Source organism: Limulus polyphemus, unplaced genomic scaffold, assembly GCF_000517525.1.
Source record: "Limulus polyphemus unplaced genomic scaffold, Limulus_polyphemus-2.1.2 Scaffold9, whole genome shotgun sequence".
In the NCBI taxonomy this organism is placed as follows: domain Eukaryota; kingdom Metazoa; phylum Arthropoda; class Merostomata; order Xiphosura; family Limulidae; genus Limulus; species Limulus polyphemus.
This window is the reverse complement of record NW_013665619.1, coordinates 236977-256810: the sequence shown is the minus strand read 5'-3', so window position 1 is coordinate 256810 and position 19834 is coordinate 236977. Positions and strand designations below refer to the sequence as shown.

General features: G+C 35.8%; 1 protein-coding gene across 2 annotated transcripts in view; it reads right to left on the bottom strand.

The window, feature by feature from the left end:
* The window catches only part of LOC106478156, a 101440-nt gene that overhangs the window by 69963 nt on the left and 11643 nt on the right, over positions 1–19834 (bottom strand). The window contains exon 1 of one of the 2 annotated variants that reach the window (XM_022381724.1): positions 17127–17216. The exons of the other annotated variant lie outside the window; for it this stretch is intronic. The gene's annotated coding sequence lies outside the window, so the exon portion shown is untranslated. Of the gene's footprint in view, positions 1–17126; positions 17217–19834 lie in introns of those variants that run through there. 2 annotated transcript variants of the gene reach the window in all.

Genomic DNA, 19834 nt, shown 5'->3' with positions numbered 1-19834 from the left:
AAGTACGAACTAACACATGAAACCCACAGAGATTATCACAACTCGCAGAAAACTCGCATGAATTACAATTACAACAATTGCGGAAACTTCTACAGGAAATAAATAATTAAAAGTACGAACTAACACATGAAACCCACAGAGATTATCACAACTCGCAGAAAACTCGCATGAATTACAATTACAACAATTGCGGAAACTTCTACAGGAAATAAATAATTAAAAGTACGAACTAACACATGAAACCCACAGAGATTATCACATCAGTATCAGAAAAGTTATTACACGTTAGTGCTTTCGAATGTTTTAAAATAATTTTTAGAATTTTAATACTTAAATTATTCTGGTACAATAAAATCAGTTTTACTTTGAAAACATCAATTTTCTTTTTTATTTAACTCTAACCAGACATTGTTATAACAAGACTCGCGAATAATGATGTACCGGATCACGTGGTGACATGAGTTCAGATATGCTTTAATTATACTTGAACATTGTAGAGGTAACAGTGACTAGGCAATAGCCGCGTTTCTTTTGTATGCTAAGATCAGAAGTCAAGAACTAGCATACAAATATTCCTGTTCATACAAGTTTCTGGCGTGTTAAACTTTTGAGGTGAAAAATTTATAAAGAGAATAAACATTTTAACCAGAATTTGTATTATAAACCTTTCCTCACCCTTCCTTTAATTCTTGGAATTAGAAAGGCATTGTCAATGCATTTTTAATCCCAACAATCGAAGGAAATATGAGAAATTCGCACGTAGAGTCTATGTTCAAGATACGAACACTAAATCATTGTATTGTATACGAGTTTCAAATCAGATGTTTGGGCCTCACAAACGGCCAGCGTATGCTGTAGCAATAATTAGTTCTTTAATGTGAATATTGATAACTGAGAGAAACTAAATTTTAGGTATCCTGTGAGAGATTAGGAATCAATCTATACATTTACACACATTTAAACTTAACACTTCAAGTATATATTTTTCTTGTTGAAACACACATTCAATTTAGCGAGCTGAATTTAAGTTACATGACTTAAATATCTCCAGTTTTTAGAAAAATATATCCATCATTCTTATTTAGAAATAGAACAATCAATAAATCATGTGTTTTACAAATGTTTCTTACGTAAAAATAATTTGATAAAATTAAAGATAATGATACAGAATTTGATTTAAGCTTGTAAGAATCAAACAGTTAAGTGCAAGAAATGTCAGTAATTAACAAGCTTCCTTCTACTTATGATGTAAAATTGGGTGTGAAACTAGCTTCCTGTACATCCAATAATAATAAAACAAATGTATCACAGAAATAGAATTACCTGGACAATGGAAGACATTTTGGCACGCTCAACCTGTTTTTTGATCCATAAAAAAATATCGTTCCATTCATGTTAGGGTTTTGCTACTTATGGTTTTATTGACAGTATTAAAATGTGACTTTTTTTTTTACTAAATGTCCGTTACTTTTCAAACTGTTGGTAACTCTGCTTTCAATCCAAGATAGCGACTAGTGACAAACTACGAGCACATCCAGTCTTAAGTTTACATATACTGTAATTCAACATTATTCTAAACATTAGAGAAACTACATTGATACTGAGGAAATCGAAACGATTTTAGGTCAGTCTCAGATTCACAAAATATTATGTTTTTCGAACTGCACTTCACTCTCAAAGTTTTTGTAAAATAAGAACTTTATATCTTCATGAGGAGTCCAAGAATAAATTATTAAAATATGATTGTTTAAAGTGTTCGCAAGACTGTTCTGAAACTGTAAACAGTCTGTAGTGGTTAAACAAAATAACAGAAAATTTTTAATATATAAGAAACTAGAAAAAGCCAGTTTATCAGGCATTCTTTTGTTTCTAAAGAATCTAGATTAACCATTTAATTACTTTTACTCACCGAAGTAAATAAACTTAAATACCGTGCTTAGCAAAAAATCTTAGATTTAAATTAAATTTACAAAATCATAGGTATGTAGATTAAGTTTGTTTTAAAATGTGTATTTTACATTTTCTTACGTTTGTTTGCGAGAAGAAAATCCTGTATTTAAGGATTTGCTAATAGCCATTTAATTAAACCAGCTTTCAACTAGAAGCTTTTATCAATTTTCTTCTTATTTATAACCTTGTCGTCAGTACAAAGTTTCAACAGCTTAGCAAAAGAAATACTCAACAAATGATAAGTAATCAAATTATATATTCTAATGGGATATTATACGCTTAAATAAACATCCAGAATAACAAGTTACAGTATATTGTCATTAGTCTACGCGTTACCCAATAAAACCTCTCTGTTTTAGCAAATAGTATTTTTCCCTGTTACGACTTTAATCCCAACTAGTTTTAGGTCGGCCAGTATTTTTGTCAGCCGCAGTCGGCAACCATATAGGACGAACATGTTTGCCGAAGGGGGTTCGAAACCGCGACCCTCACGTTACGAGTCGAGCGCCCAAACCACCAAGCCATGCTAGGCCGTGTTTTAGTAAATAATATGTTGTTATTAAATCAGGCATTGACCAATAAGACCCCCACAGTTTCAGTATGTTGTCATTAGACAAGCACTGGCTAGTAAAATCTCTCAATCTTAGTATATATTTTTTATTGAACCAGGCATTGACCAATAAGACCCCCACAGTTTCAGTATGTTGTCATTAGACAAGCACTGGCTAGTAAAATCTCTCAATCTTAGTATATATTTTTTTATTGAATCAGGCATTGACCAACAGCCCCCACCCCCAGTGGCTCAGCGGTAAGTCAGTGGGCTTGTGACGCTAAAAATCGGGTTTCGATACTCGCGGTGGGCAGAGCATCGATGACCCATTGTGTAGCTTTGTGCTTTACCACAAACAAACAAACTGACCAATAAGACGCCACAGTTTTAGTTTATAGGCATTAGACAAGCACTGCCCAATAAGATCGCAAAGTTTTCTTATGTTGTCATTAGACCGGATTATGGTCGATTATCCATTATCAATAGGTTTAGTTCAATTTAAATAAATTAGGATAAAATAAGAACAAGAAATGTTTTAAGTGTAAACATAAATGTGGAAACACCCATGTGAAAACGTTAAAACAACAAATAAATCAGTGAATCTAAATCTTCCTTGGGTATATCTTAAATTTCATGTTGTGATGCTCGTTTTCTTCAACACATTTATAATGCTTAAATCTATTGACTATAAAAACCACAGAAATGTGCAAAACCAGTGTTGAACTATTGAACGCTAAAACTTTTGAAACGATGGTAATTCGTACTCTCCAGTGACTCAGTGGTAAGTCTAAAGGCTTATAACGCTAAAAACTGGGTTTCGATACCCGTGGTAGGCACGGCAAAGATATCCCATTGTGTAGTTTTGCGCTTAACAACAATAAACAAAGCAAGTAATTTTTAACATACTTGAACCAAATTTAAGATTAATTAATACAATTCAAACTGTAGCTTGTTTGTTTGTTTTTTTAATTATGCACAAAGCTACACAAGGGCTATCTGTGCTCTGCTCACCACGGGTATCGAAACCCGGTTTCTAGCGTTGTAAGTCCGCAGACATACCGCTGTGCCACTGGGGGGCCAAACTGTAGCAGTCGATGTTAAGTTTGTAAAAACAGAGAACGTAAAGAACGATGTTTCGGTGCACTTAGATGAATTTTCATGAGGAAAGTAGCTCAAAATGTTCCTAAGCCAGGTCTTCTAATTAAGTTGAGAAGAACAACTTTCAATCAAATGTTTTTATCCTGCTAATAATTATCTTTAAAGCAACATGCATGGTTGTATTTATGAACCTCTTTTTTATTTCTGAGTGTAAAACGTTATAAAATGTGAAAGCGTGAAATTTGTAGCAGCAACTAAATAAAACACACTTTTTGAGCTATGTAAAATCTCATTAATCACGAACAATCAGAACGTTCATTTACATAGAAAACATTCAAATTATGCCTCTGTGACTACTGACAAACATGTTAAAACGAACAAAATATTTAAGCATGAAACATATTTCCTCTCAGAAAAATCACTGTTATGTCATTTTCCAGTTTTGCGTTACTTTAGTAAATGCAAAAATAAAGTGAAAGCATGAAATAGTTCGCTACAGCAAACCTATGGAAATATATATAAGGTAATTTAATCATTAGAAATGTACAAATCAGATTACAACGATTGTAAAAAATAAAATAAAAAGATATGTTTGTTTGTTGTTATGCACAAAGCTACACAATGGGCTATCCGTGCTCTGCCCACCACAGGTATCGAAACCCGGTTTCTAGCATTGTAAAACTGCAGACATACGACTGTGCCACTGGGAGACAAAAGATATGTTTGGAACTGTTTCAATTTCGTGATGAAACATGTAGAAAGTGTATAAATTAAAAACCCTGAAGCTTCTTCGGATTTAATCTCATATTAACCTCGACTTTTACAAGATCGGCTAATAAGAGCTTATGTGACGTGCAACTTCAGTTTCATCTGGTCATTTTATGTTTATGCATAAAGTTGTTTGTTTTTTTATTGAAAGAGAGGTAGATAGTTAGGATTGTATTTGTATTTACGGCAAAGCTACTACGGTTAAATGCCACCGTCATTAATTTCGAATTACTGACCAGAAGGGGGTAGCCAGTTAGTAGCACTCTACCATGCACAATCCACACCAGTGGATTGACTGTCGATCTTATAACGCACCCACAGCTTCCAGTGTTATAGCAAGGTTTCAAATACGACTCGCTAGCTCCGAAATAGAGAGCTCTACCATAGAGTCATCCCGCATGCAAATAGATAAACATTTGCGATCGATTATATTCATAACTTTTTTAACATATCCTACAAAAATGACAAAATATCATAAACGTTATGAAAAAGAAACTGATAATAGCAATAGTTTAGAACATGTTAACAAAGAACATAGAAACTAAATTAGCCAAGAAATTACATCTATTTAGTCAGACGTTTCCGCTTTTTTTGTTTTTAGTGGTGTTGGTCTGACCGTAACATGGCCTTGATGAAGACGTAACTCGTAACGTTGCACTGATAAAATATAGTTTCTGTTATTTTGGTATAATTTAGTATTTGTTTTTCTTCGCTTAACCCGCTCCACTAGTTGGCTAATTCACCTGTTTTTCTAACTGATGAGAAGGTTAACTCAGTAAAATAATGATTAATAATATATGGTGTTAAATAAATAAATAATAAAGAATAAAAAATATTCCCCCGAATTCTGTTATGTTGTGACATAAATAAATACAACTGACGAAAAATTACACTCGCCAACTTAATCCAGTTAACACCTTACCAAATTCGATGACGAGGAACCCACTTTGAGACTAATAATGGCTGGAGACGGCTTGAATGGGTAATGAAGAAAAACTTTAATATAAGTTTAACATAACAGCAAATGCACAACGTTTCGACAAGGTTTTGTCACTTACCAGTTGTTGTTTATTTGTTTCTTGTCAAGCACAAAGCTACACAATGAGCTAGCTATCTGTGCTGTGCGAATTACGGGTAGTGAGTGTTTTGTTTGTAATTAAGCACAAAGCTACACAATGGGCTATCTGTGCTCTGCCCACCACGGGTATCAAAACCCGGATTCTAGCGTTGTAAGTCCGCAGACATACTGCTGTGCCACTGGGGGCTACGGGTAGTGAAACCCGATTTTTAGCGTTATAAGCCTGCAGTTATCGTAAAGCAGTTTGATAATGTAAAAAGCGTCCCAACTACTATTATTTCTATCGTACGTCAGCTAGTCTGGATAGCCTTGGTATTGAAAGAGAGGCCTCATAAGTACTAGATATAGGTAATATAGTGTGAGAGGCATATTAATAATACACATCTTTTTTACTCTCACTTAGAAGTTCTCATTAATTATTATATGAGATCCCTATATCCAAATGATGCTATGAATTCGCGTTAAAATAACATATCTACATAGATATATTGAAGTAAGATTTTTCAGAAAATATTTGTAACAGTATCATTATTGGACTGCGATTACTCAAATCAAAAGTTATTTCACCTCGAACGATAAAACAACTACAGAAAATGATTAATGTATTGCTTTGCTAAGTCTGAATGCTTTACTTACATTTTGATAAATGTGACATGGTCTGTGGCTTTTCTCCCACATATATGTTATTATGTTGCTTGTCTGCTATGTTGCTGTTCTTTCGTTGGCGGGTTCTTTTCAATTTTCTGGTGAACATAATTCAACGTCCAGTCCACGTAATCGATAGAAGAGTAGTTTATTTCTTCCTTAATGTTTACAAGTTTGAACATTGTGGTAATATGTAGGCCACCTTTACAAGTGACGCTAACTGCACTATAATAACATAATGAAAAAAGAAACTTACACGTACAAGCCCGGCATGGCCAGGTGGTTAGAGCGCTCGACTCGCAATCTGGTTAACATGTCAGGCTGAGTATCAAAGGATTCAGCATTTGAGACGTAATGCTTCTGAGCGTGCTTCGCATTATCAGATGTGGGTACGTTAGAAAAGAGACAGGCATTTCCGTTCTTTGCTTCAAAGAACTGGATAAAGCCCTTGTGGCGGTGGGTGTTTCTGGAAAGTTCTCTTCTCTCTCTGGTCATTAATATTTATACCTGAATCCTAGAATTCTCTCATCTGGCTGTTTAATCCAAGTGGGCATATGGTGGCATTTGGATTAAAGGTTCCTGTTCCTTTTTAACTATGTTGGTATGGCCCAGTGGTTAGGACGCTTGACTCGCAATATGCGGGTCGCGGGTTCGACTCCCTGTCACACCAAACATGCTCGCTCTTTCAGCCGTGGGGGCGTTATAATGTGATGGTCAATCCCACCATTCGCTGGTAAAAGAGTAGCCCAAGAGTTGGCGATGGGTGGTGATGACTAGCCGCCTTCCCTCTAGTCTTACATTGTTAAATTAGGGAAGGACAGCGCAGATAGCCCTCGTGTAGCTTTGCGCGAAATCCGTAACAAACAAACAAACCTACATTTACAACAATGGCTGAAACAAAAACACACAAACTAATTCACTTCTCCAGCTAGAAACAACCCTACTATATTCTTGTGACTCACTGAACTTAGTGTTTGTAATATACCGTCGAATTTATTAGAACATCTGACAGCGAAACGTTTAGAACTTTATAGCCCTATATTATTAAACTTAGCGTCATCATTACGATTCGCAGCTCCCTCTAGCAAACAAACAAATTACATTAAAGTTATACCTAACGAAAATGCCCTTTCTGGGTTGTGACGTCCTTGAAAAACCCTAATATTAAAACAAAAACACTACAATACGGCCCCAGTCGTTTTGGTGGTCTTCTATTCTGAGGGCTCTGGTATACAAATCAGATGGCTTCTTCTACCTTGTTGTCACTAGTCGTACTGTTACTGTGGGAAATTCTTCCTGGGTAGTTGGTCGAATGAATCTACTGGCAGCCCCATCCTTGATGATTCTCTGGAAGTAGTTTTGACAGGAACTCTGAGCTTCTCAGTTAATCTCTGGAGTTACCTGGTTGGCCGTTTTCTCTCACTGACGTACTTCCAAAGACAATCACAGTGAATGACTTTTGACTTAAGTCACCTGTCCTTTTGGACTATATAGACCACATCCTTGATTCTTTTCAGTACAACACATGACCCACTAAGTACCTGCTTAACATTGGAGTGCGTCTTTTCTTGCAGCGGAGATCATACAACCATACCAAAATGGAACCCAGTCTGTCAGCATAAACGTCATAGTGACTTTTCATTTTATCATTGGCTAATTTAAGTATTTTTAGATAAAGTCATGGATGGCATTGTTGATATTCCATTATTTCTCTACAAATTCTGTGTAAGACTCTTTTGGGTGACTATTCTCTGGAGAGAAGGTTCAATGGCACTTTTAAGTACTCTCCCGAATATCAGTAATGATGGTGCGTTGCCTGTAGCTTCATGTACTGCTGTATAATAACTCATCAGTAATGGTGGAAGATCCTAATTCCACGTTTTATGATGCTGTTTTTGTCTAATTTATTAAGTGAGCTGTTGCATTTCGTCATCATGCCATTATAAAAAGGATGAAGGACTGTTCTACTGGTCTTTTGAATCCCAAGGATCTAACACATTTCAGCAAACAAGCCTGATTCAAAGTTCCATCCCTAGTCTGGGTAAATGTCAAATCTTGACAAAACATTCATCGACGTGTTTCCTTGCTAGAGTTCCTGATTAGAAGCAGCATATACTTCTAGCCATTTAGTGAAATATTCAATCACAGCTATGATTTATCTATTCCCGCTGTTACTGTATGGCAGAGGATCAAGCACATCAACAGCAAATCTCTTAAGTGGTGCTCCAGCACAATACTGCTGTATCTACTCATGTTGTTTCTTTGTTGGACCTTTTTTGCTCACAGTACAGTTCACATATTTTACACCAATTCTTCATATAACTCTCAATACCCAACCCAGTAGAAACATTCTTGTACTCGCTCCAGTGTCTTCTTAACACCTTGGTGTCTAGCTGTTAGAAGGTTGTGGAGATGACAGAGTGATTCAGAACGTACAGACCGGAGAACTATCAACTACAGTCATTATTTCTGTCTACTGGTATCTCCCCATTTCCAAAATAATAACCCCTCTTGTAAGCATAATGAATACCACTTTGTCTTTGGGCTGTATGGAGCAAATGTTCGCCATGAAAGTATTTCTGCACTATTCATACCTTTTATCTGAGCAGCTTTCAATTCAGTGTTAGACCACATCAGTTCTTCAGTAATCAATTGTGTATGTCACATCTTGAACTATACTCTGTTCTACTTTAGGTTGTTCAACCTTACCACCTTGTGCTTCCCTCACTTTCCACAGTGTTTACACTTTTCATTAACGCATGGTTTTTCACAACAATGTGTCAGCATTTCTATGCTTCAATCCCGGATGGAGCATGATGTTAGAGTTGTACTTCTAAAGTTTCTGGAGCCGTCTCGTCTTGATATTTGGCCTACTATATTACAAAAATTCATTCTTCAAATTCAGTGTTGAAACCATTTCGATCCACATAGAGCTTTAAAAAATAAAGTCAATCATTAGCAGTGGATAGGCATCCTTCTTTGTAACTTTATTCACTTGTGGATCCATCCTTCCTCTTCACAAGTGCTCTAGGTGATACCCAATAACTAGTATTTGGTTCTGTCGCTTAATGTTCCTTCGTTGCTGCTATATTGTTGAAAGCCTTGGCCTGTTTTGAAAGTTGAAGTTGTCTGGATAACTGACATATTGGGGGTGCATCTCCAGTATCAAGCTTGTAAGATATTCTATTTATTCAACCTAAGTCATGATAACCACTGGAGACGGTGTCTTGATATTCCACGAGAAAGTTATGTGATTGTTAATGCTGATTAGTTGTAAGGTCTCCACAGCTCTAGTCATACAACTCTTGTAACTTGTGTCAATTACCCACATATCTTAAGGCATAGAGAAATTTCCTACAGTAAAGATAATTTATAATTTTCATCTTGCTGGAATCTTATGTTCATTTGCTTCTCTCTTCTTTATTGATATCTGGAGGTAGTTCCCACCTTTCATTACCAAATCAGTCAAACCATTGTAGCTACAGAACCAGCGTTGATCAACAAATTGCAAGGCTTCTCATCAATAAACCTGTAGAGCTATAGACAATGCACTTCTTACCACATATAGGATAAATGGAGTATTTTCGGTTGACCTTTGCCCTTTGCGTCCAGTTAATTCATATTTCCTGGTTTTGGGCTAGTTCTTTGTCGTTTCTTCAATTTGGCTGGATTCAAATACTCATCCCTAGTGTACTGTCTCCTTAGTGTCTTATCAGCCGTTGATTCTACACATCCTCGGCTTTAATGGCCAGGATTCCAATATCTATAGAAATTCCCCCCTTTCTAGTATCCTTTTGGAGGAGTTCTTATTAACTACATGCTTTTATCTGCAATTCCTGGCAATTTGTCCTTTCAAGTTACGCTTGAAATACTTATCATCTTGTGGTTCTGTGTAATTAGTTGTCTAACTAATCCTATTAGTTCTTATAAACTATCGCTGATGTTTCAATACTACTACATTTGACGATTCCATAACTTCGAGATGGTGTCTTTAGTTGTTTATCTGCAACCTTAACAGATTCTGGTTCAATCACCAACTACAGAGCTTTCTTTAAAGACTTAGACGTATTTCACTTCAGCCTGATTCTCATATCATCGTCTACAATGGCATCTATAAATTGGTCACATGTAAACAAATACATAATTTCATGAGGAGCATCAGGGTAAGATAATTCAGCAGGCCTTTCCAAATCTTCTGCAAGTTTGGCTAAAATCTCTTATTTTCTCCACACTATATTCTGGAACTTTCTTCCGAATACTTCATTTGTATGTACCATTCCAAACCATGTTGGATAAGGCTAGATAATTGTTATAGCTCTCAGCTGGAAGATTACTTAATGTTGTCAAAGCTGGTCTTCTTAAATGGACAGCAAGAAAGATGGCTAGTTGTTCACTATTACATCATTTTACTCTGGAAATTATTTCGAAATAAGCCTGGTATGACTCCCATAATACCTTCTCACAGTCCATTTGTTTCTTTACTGATTGATGTAGAGCTGACCAACCAAGTTGTGGAATTGGGTTTAGTCATTACTTCATGGTTAAAGTAGTCTTGGAAGGTCCTTTAGTAACAAGTGGCTCAGAAGTAGTAGATACAGGTGTAAACTAAATAAATTACCCTATTCCATATTTAATAGTAGATGGTGTTTTTGGTTGGAACTCTTGAGCCAATGCAGAAAGAGGCGTATGGCTAGCTTAATTTTTGTATTTAATAATTCAATTTTACTTCACTTTTGGTTTGTTAATTTTGTCATTAACGCCTTGCTTTACTTCTTCAATCTTATTGTTTTAATCTCTCCATACATCCCCCATTGTGTATGTCACATCTTGTGTTGTACTTTAGGTTGTTCAACCTTACCATCTTGTGCTTCCCTCTTGTCACAGTGTTTACACTTTTCATTAACACATGGTCTTCAGAACAATGTGTCAGCATTTCCATGATTCCATCCACTACGTTTAACGTCGTGTCTCTTTCTGTTTGTTTTTCTTATCATTGTTTTATCGTGTCTAGTAGGTTTCCTATTTTGCTTTTTTCCCCTGTGGTCATATTGAATGAAAGCAGTATTGTAACATTTTTTCATTGGTGGGTTCTTTTGAATTATCTGGTAAAAATACTCCAATATCCAGACCACGTAAAAGATATAAAATTCATATATTTCTTCCGTAATGTTTACGAGCCTGAACACTATGGTAACGTAAAGACCATTTTTACAAATGACGCTAACTGCATTAGACTAACGTAAAGAAAAATAAATTCACTTTTACAGTTTCGCGATTAAAACAAAAACACACTAACTGAATCACTCTACTGGTTAGAAACAACGCTACATCTTCTCGATGTTTCGAATTTGCTAGAAATTCTAACGTCAAAATGTTTAGCAAATTCTAGGCCTGAAATATTAAACTTTATATCTTAAAGTCTTCATTATGACCGGCAGTTCCCTCTAGCAAACAGACTAATTACACCATTAAGATATTGCTTACATCAATATGTTAAGTCAAATGACAAACTTCAAGAAGTTAAGAATATTGTGTGTGCCTAAACATGGGCTTCTTGTGGATAATCACAGCAAGGTTCCGGTACACCTGACTTTATATTGTGTTACTGCGAAATTGAATTTTGGGTAAAAGAAGTATTCCAGTTTGATTCTTAAAATTGATTCTATTGTAGCTAGCTAAACATTAGTGCTTTCTTAATGTTGAGTATACAATTTGCACAGCACATACAAAAAATGGTAACCTACTAGGACACTACTGTTGAATACCATTTGTCAATTTTGCTGCAATCTTTGAGAACTAAGTCTGAATTACTGTTTGCTGCGGCTGTACAAGTGATCATAAAAAGTTATTTCAACGCAAATATCCTTGCAGCTCTTTTGAAGAAACATGTTTGAGTATTGACCATTTATGATCATGAAAAGTGTATTTTTGATCAAACTTTAAACTAAATAATGATCTTATACAATGGAAACTCAAAACCCTTCCTGGTGCACACATCTTAGATGATACACAACACAATTTTATTCTGCTGTTAACTACTACTTATAATATCATGGATGGCCGTATATTAATCAAGGCCCCATTGTTCATATGTTACAGTACAACATAACTTTTAAAGCCTCGATATTATTGCGTTACAATATAATATGGAAGCATAGTCTTATATTGTTAGTCACAATATAATAGTAAAGCATGGTTTTAGTGCCACATTATTGATTATTAATATAGAAGCACTATTTGAAAATTAAATAGTAAATTATTGTGAAGTCACAATCTTTCGTGTCATACTGTTGATGCACCACAATACAAAACACCAACCATAATATTGAACTCTATACAGTCAACACACACACACACACACATATATATAGATATATAGATAATGATCACAAAAACATTTTAGTTCTTCAAGTACCACGCTAACGTAACAAACGTTCATCCATCGATAGGCCTAACTTAGTAATTTCACTTAGTTATTAATTTCTCTCGTAAATATAGCACTTTCTCGCTTCTCTATTACTTTTTCGCAAACAAAAACTTCACAGAACTGAATTATATAACTATCTCATACAATATCTCAATCTAATAGACTCATATATGAACAGTCATCTAATCTAGCCTAACTCATGCTATATACTTCTTAAGTCGAGTTCTATGTTTTCAGGTCATTAAACCACGCTCATCCTGTCATGTAAAACCTCCCTCTAGACAAACAACAAACACAATATTCGACTTCTTTTTTTTTTTTTTGGCACAATGAAAGGTAAACTCTATAATTGGTTAAACCCGACTAGTTTCGTAACATAGGGCTACTACCAGTGAATATGGTAATTTAACCTTTCATTGTGCCAAAAAACATCGGATGTGTGTTATTTACTGTTAATATATAGGCACAATGTGCCCGAAAAGAAATTAAAATATTTTGCTTCACAAAATGCTAATCTTTTTCAATATTATTGCAGTAACGTTAGACATTCAACTGACATTATGTTGGGAAATGTAACATTGAAATATTTATTGGTTTCTTCATGATATGGTAAGAAAGAAAACTAGATGTAGAAATGTCCACTTAATTTAATATCCGATTTCTATGAGTGGCCAGTTTTATCACATCATTTGACTTGTATGGGTCTTTTCTTAATTATATATATATATATGAACACGTTATCATTTGAAATAATGACTATATATTGTCTTTATATGAATATGATAATTTTAACTTAACAGAAGAAAAAGGTTGTTTCAGATCTTCACCCAAACCTACAAAATAGGCTAACTGCGAGTAGTTGTCCACAGCTTTGAAACGGCAGAAGAGAGGGAAGTCAGTTAATCAACTTCACCTTGCGCTGTCTCTTGGAATACTTTTATGTGACCGACTAATGGCATTTGACAGTCACCCACAACCGCAGAGTGCGAAGCACATTTTACAGCAACCGGGAAGCGAGCCAGTAATCCTCCTATTCACAGTCTGTAGACGCTAACCACCAAGACGCGCCCAAGAGCTTATAAGATGTCAGCAAGATTTACGTTCCGCATCTTGTTAGTTTCATCAATTTTCATATGTTTTAATAATTCAAAGATGGCGTGTTCTAATCGCAGCCGTGTTGGGCCACGAGATACTTGCAAAGTGGCATCATGTTCAGTAAAAGAAACAAATGTAATATAAATTGAAATCATATATATAATAAAAGCGGTAACGTCTTATTCCTGGTTGGGATAAATTATGTAACATCAAACAAATGTAAGCTTGTCATTAGCTACTAACTAAATATTTATATTTTATTTATCGTTATAATTGCCATGTTTCACCTTTTAGGTATGCACTTTCGCTTTTTTTTTTCTTTTCGTATATTTGTTTTGAATTTCGCGCAAAGCTACACGAGGGCTATCTGCGCTAGCTGTCCATAATTTATCAGTGTAAGACTAGAGGGAAGGCAGCTAGTCATCAACACCCACCGCCAACTCTTGGGCTACTCTTTTAACCAACGACCGTTACATTATAACGCTCGCACGGCTGAAAGAGCGAGCATGTTTGGTGGGATGGGGATTCGAACCCGCGACTCAAAGATTGCGAGAATTTCTTATTCCACCAATTACTATTTTGATTACGAAAAGTAATAAAACAAATTTTATTTCGTATGTCTGTATAGGATTTATTATACTGGGATTCAATACGGGTATAATTAAGTACTGGGATTCAATACCTGTATAATTAAGTACTGGGATTCAGTACAGGTATAATTCAATACCTGTATAATTAAGTACTGGGATTCAGTACAGGTATAATTAAGTACTGGGATTCAGTACACAAAAGGCTGGGAGCCACTGCTCTGGATAAAGCTATGTAAACCTGTATGATAATACTTGCGTTTTTTTTGTTTAGGAATCATATTAATAATGCTATACTCCATAATTCAAGAGAAACAAACGTTCATAGAAGCTATCTTCTTCAAATATTAAACACTTTATGAGCTAAAAAGCGAGATGAAACGTTAGTTCCATCGATCTATAAGAGTTGCAGTATGAGTCACTCTTCTTGCTTAAACTTCACTGGGAATAAGCTAAGAGTTCGCTCAGTGTAGATTGTTTGTAATTAAGCACAGAGCTACACAATGGGCTATCTGTGCTCTGCCCACCACGGGTATCTAGCGTTGTAAGTCCGCAGACATGCCGTTGTGCCACTGGGGGGCTCTCAGTGTAGAAAGCGTTCAGTTAAGAGTGTGACACGACCTGGTTTCAATCTCAAGACCAGGAAAAACATCAACTTGGATTTCTACATCAAACCATTTATATGTAAAGTCACTGGTGAAGGCAAAAACCCCGAGTAAATATTTTACTTAAAGATAAGTAAATAAATACGATACCCTCGAACCTACACGTTTTTCTAACATCACATTAAATACAGTTTGTCCCGGATAAATAAAAGTATGTTGAAATATAGTATTGTTTCAGACTGAACCTTGACTTATAATTTGTGTTAAATATAAAACACAGTTAGAGATTTTATCAGTAAATATATTACTGATCTGTACCTGCATTTACCTAGACACGTTTGTACATAATTAGATATTAATATCCTAGTATTTGCAGCAAAGCTATTCAGAGTCTGTATTTCAAACAAATGATTCTAAGTTAATTATGAACCAAAAACAATGAAATATTTTAACATGACAAACATAATTACGCTTCTATTGTATTCCAGCTAAATATCACTCTACGGGTGAGTTTCGCAGCAAAAAAAAAAAAAAGTTTTATCTTGACGAAGCCTAATAAGAACAATTGTTCCCTAATTTATCAAGAGAATTAAAATTTTCCTGGATTTTTTCTATTTAATTATGCAATACACGAGTAGCTGAAAACAACAGGTTGACTAAATGGTCTTACAACACTTACGCGCCTTTTTATGCATGCACGTCTACTGCGTGTTTCGAGGACGTGTGCTGATCACTGACAGATTCACGTACAAGTCTTTGTGTGCTAATTACCCGACTAAATATTTCAAGGACATATAGGGAAAACTTTCGGCTTTCTAGCTGTTCACAGTAAGAAATTCGATTTCTCGTTTATTTCACTCAATGATAGTTAATAATTATTAAACAGTAGTGTCTAAGACAACCAATTACTTTTAATTTTCATATTTTTATTTTGTATTAAATATGACAGCATTGTTAACTCAAAATTAAATAGTTACGTTATTTTATCTAACAAACAATATTATTATATGGGAAATATTATTCAAAGACACTTAACCCCCCGTGGCACAGCGGCATGTCTGCGGACTTATAATACTAGAAACCGGGTTTTGATACCCGTAGTTGGCAGAGCATAGATAGCCCATTGTGTAGCTTTGTGCTTAACTTCAAACAAATTAAAGACACCTGTATGTCTGCGGACTTACAACGCTAGAAACCGGATTTCGATACCCGTAGTGGGCAGATCATAAATAGCCCATTGTGTAGCTTTGTGCTTAACTTCAAACAAATCTGACAACGATTTCTACCTTCAGTTACCTACACGTGCGTATGTATCTTTGATCAAATACTGATCACGATTTTCTTAACCTACTAATCGTTTTGAAGAGTTCACTAAGTTATCAGCCTATTTATGTAGTATCTGTGAAAGCCACCAAGCTGATATAAACTTAGAAACTCTTTTTCCTACCAGGAATATGAGTAATATGTGAACGTAGTCGGGAAATATTATTTTGACTTATATAGCTATAAACAATAAATAAGACACATGACCGTTTGGAACAACTGCTATTACCAGACGTATCCTTTATTGGCTTGCTTCTTTTTAATTTGAATTTCCTGTTTTGCGTCTAAAACACATATGAGAGGAAGTAACACAATCACCATAATATCGTTATTTGAATATAAGGTGGAGCCAAAAACGTGGTTTCTTTCACGTGCAAATCCCACACATCCTTTCACTTCGTTACATATTATGCAGGTCATCAGTTTCCTAGCTTAAACTGTTGCAATATTGAAGGTTGATCATTTGTCCCAATTTTGTTAACATTGCTGTTATATCTGAGTAAATAGGGTGGAAGTTGTGGATTCATAAGTATGAGAATTAGTTTTTTTTTCGTTGTTAAGCGCTATGGGCTATCTATGCCGTGCCCGGTTTTTTAACGTTATAAGCCTTAAGATTTGCTGCTGAGCCACGTGTGTGTGTGTTGGGGGGGGGGAGCAGTTATGTGAAAGACACGCAAGCCGCCTAAATTTTTGATGCAACCTGCAACAACATTTTCATTTCAAAAACTAGTAAGTACGCGTTTGTATTTTACAGGTACTGTGGATTTCATTTTACAACGTTGCTTCTCCATGTTATCCAGCCGTCTACGCAGTCCTACTACTGCAACTGTTGATAATGCAACATACACGCAACGTTAAAATCCCCGTATTCAAAATAGATTTCATGAGTAATTGAAAATTGTAATGAGGTAGATCCTGTATTACAACATTAAGATGTGTATGACCATCGTTTGGGCCACTTGTAAATAGTATGTGGATAAAATAGTAGTTATAACCCAACTTTTCGACGTTTTATGTTGTTTCTGCCTATGATGTAAACCAGTGTTGATTCACGTGCTTAAAATCGACACAAAATCAGTTGAGATGAAAAGAGATGGCATGGATATGGCCGAAAAGGGACGATAAACCCAAGCCAATAATGATTCCTGGTCATACAAGCTCGACGATATCCTTTCAAGATAGCACAGATGTTCCACTGTGACCTTCAAAACGATTTTAAGGTTCTTGTATCGACCTAAACTATCCACAATAGATTCAAGTTTACGGTCATGGAAAACTAATATTCAGATCCTTTTGATACAAATCACAAACAAAATCTTCGACATTTGGGCAATCTTCAATTAGTGTTCAATGCTTTCTATGGAGGATCCCACATTTTTCTTCGTTTCACAGACCATTTGGCCAAAGAGTGGTGATAACTTGAGAAGCCATGTCATTACTGTAGTTGATCACGACTGCTGTCTGGAAGACTGAGTCTATCACGGTCTGGGGAAGCATCAGCCACAATGGCCACACCGGCCTCCGGAACGGCATTTTGACAGTTGTGACGTACTGAGATGAAGTCCTGCAAGATTAAATGAAGTGATACACTGGCATCGTTGGTAAATGACCACGTCCACCCACACCATGAACCCAACTGATCCAATGAAATACCCATGGAATGAAATTTCCTGCCACAGCTCAATATCCAGAGGTTCATCAGAAGAATAAGTGTAGAGATTATGCTAGGTATTGGTCATTGCTTTTGTTGGCCATTCGTTACTATTAAGATGTTATTTCCTCATTGGAGACTTTTGTGGACTGCCTTTGCTATAGAAGTTTTTGGACAGAGTTTCGAGTTCTAGCATAGATACCTCCTGTTTATGGGAAAGATTGGCAGAAAAATAAACTAAAGGAAGATAAAGATATCTGTAACCAGACAATAGCCCCCTGTAGTCATATCTTATCATATTAATATAACCGACTGGAACAGGAAAAACAAAAACATATTTCTTGTATTTCGGGGGCAGTTGTCCTTCAACCAAAGATACCACCCCACTTCTCCATTCAGAAAAATCGACCCTAGCAGCAGTACTGGATTAACCTATCGCGGGGCCCCTAGGCACAAAAGGGGAACATTTGGCGCGGATTCTCATCAGTATATTGTCTGAAATCAAGGATGTTTATCCTATTATTCTATCGATTGGCTTTATCGATAATTGATAATGCAAGCTATATACGATAATATAATCAATAAGATACCGAGATTTCACGTCGTTAAGATAATTATCAAGAGTTTTATTTTTAATAATATTCGATAATTGTTTTTAGGGTTTTATTATTTTTAAGGTACAAGCGGAATTTTTTCGCAAACCCAAATTTTATTCGTCGCTACAGAAAGAGCTTTTATAAGCACAATGCTATATGGTGAAATTCATTATGTGCACGCTGATATGATGATGAAAATATGATCAAATTGTGAACATCATTTGATCTCCTACTGAATATACATCGTACATTTCATCATGATGTTAAAAATAGTTCATGTCTTACTAAGTGATTTGTTTTCCATGGTTCGAAAATTTTAATTCAACTTAAACGATTAATATAATAATATATAGTCAAGAAGGCGTGGGGTCCTGGGCCATGACCGCATGTGGCTTATGTGTTAATACGCAGGGCCGTCTAGCAGAACACAACCATAACACCGCACATCTTATCAACTGGAATTAACGACAAACACTTGGCTCTTCACAACTTTGGAAAGTCAGGCAACTTAAAAAGATATAACATATATAGTGTGATTGACATACTATTACATTCTGCTTTAACTCCACTTGTTCCCCGGTGAGTAAGCGGTAAGGTTACTTGTCTATAACGCTAAAATCCAGGGTTCGATTCCCCGCGACGGACAGAATGCAAATAACTTATTGTGCAGTTTTGCACTACAAACAAGTAAACAAATATAATTTCAGACGAAAGTTCTGATTAGTACTAAAGTATTCTTTTCTCGTTGTCTTTGTGGTCACTCGGGATCAAAAGATTGGTTTGTTTGGAACTTCGCACAAAGTTAGCACTGAAAGACTAGAGGGAAAGCAGCTAGTCATCACCACCTACCACCAACTCTTGGGCTACTCTTTTTATCAACGAATAGTGGGATTGACTGTCCCATTATAACGTCCCCACGGCTGAAAGGGCGAGCATGTTTGGAGGGACGGGGATTCGAACCCGCGACCATCAGATTGTGAGTCGAGCGCCCTAGCCATCTGGCCATGCCAGGCCTGGATCAAAACAAACTAGCTTACTCGGTCGCCAGTTGTTCTGAAAAAATGATTAAATAGTATTTAACAATAAATAACTTGGTGTTAAAATTAATAAATAATATGATTTTAATAACATAGAAAACCTAATATTGATGTGTAATGACTTACATTAAAAAATTCAGTTCGCCAACTTGAAACAGTTGCTGATCGAGCAGTTGATGATATCTATATAAATAAAATAAGAGTTTTGTCTGTACATTGCTTAGAATAGTGTACTTTTTGCATATCTTCACGTTTCATACACCAGAGAAGCCGAAACAAGCCTTATCTCAATTTATGTCTGTCTGTCTGTTTGTCTGTCGGTAACGCTCGTGGACGTGTTTTTGTTCGCTTTTCACGGGAAAACGAGTGCACCGTTTTCGATAAAACTTTTTTCTTTGTTTTATAGATGTGTAAAAAGGTTATA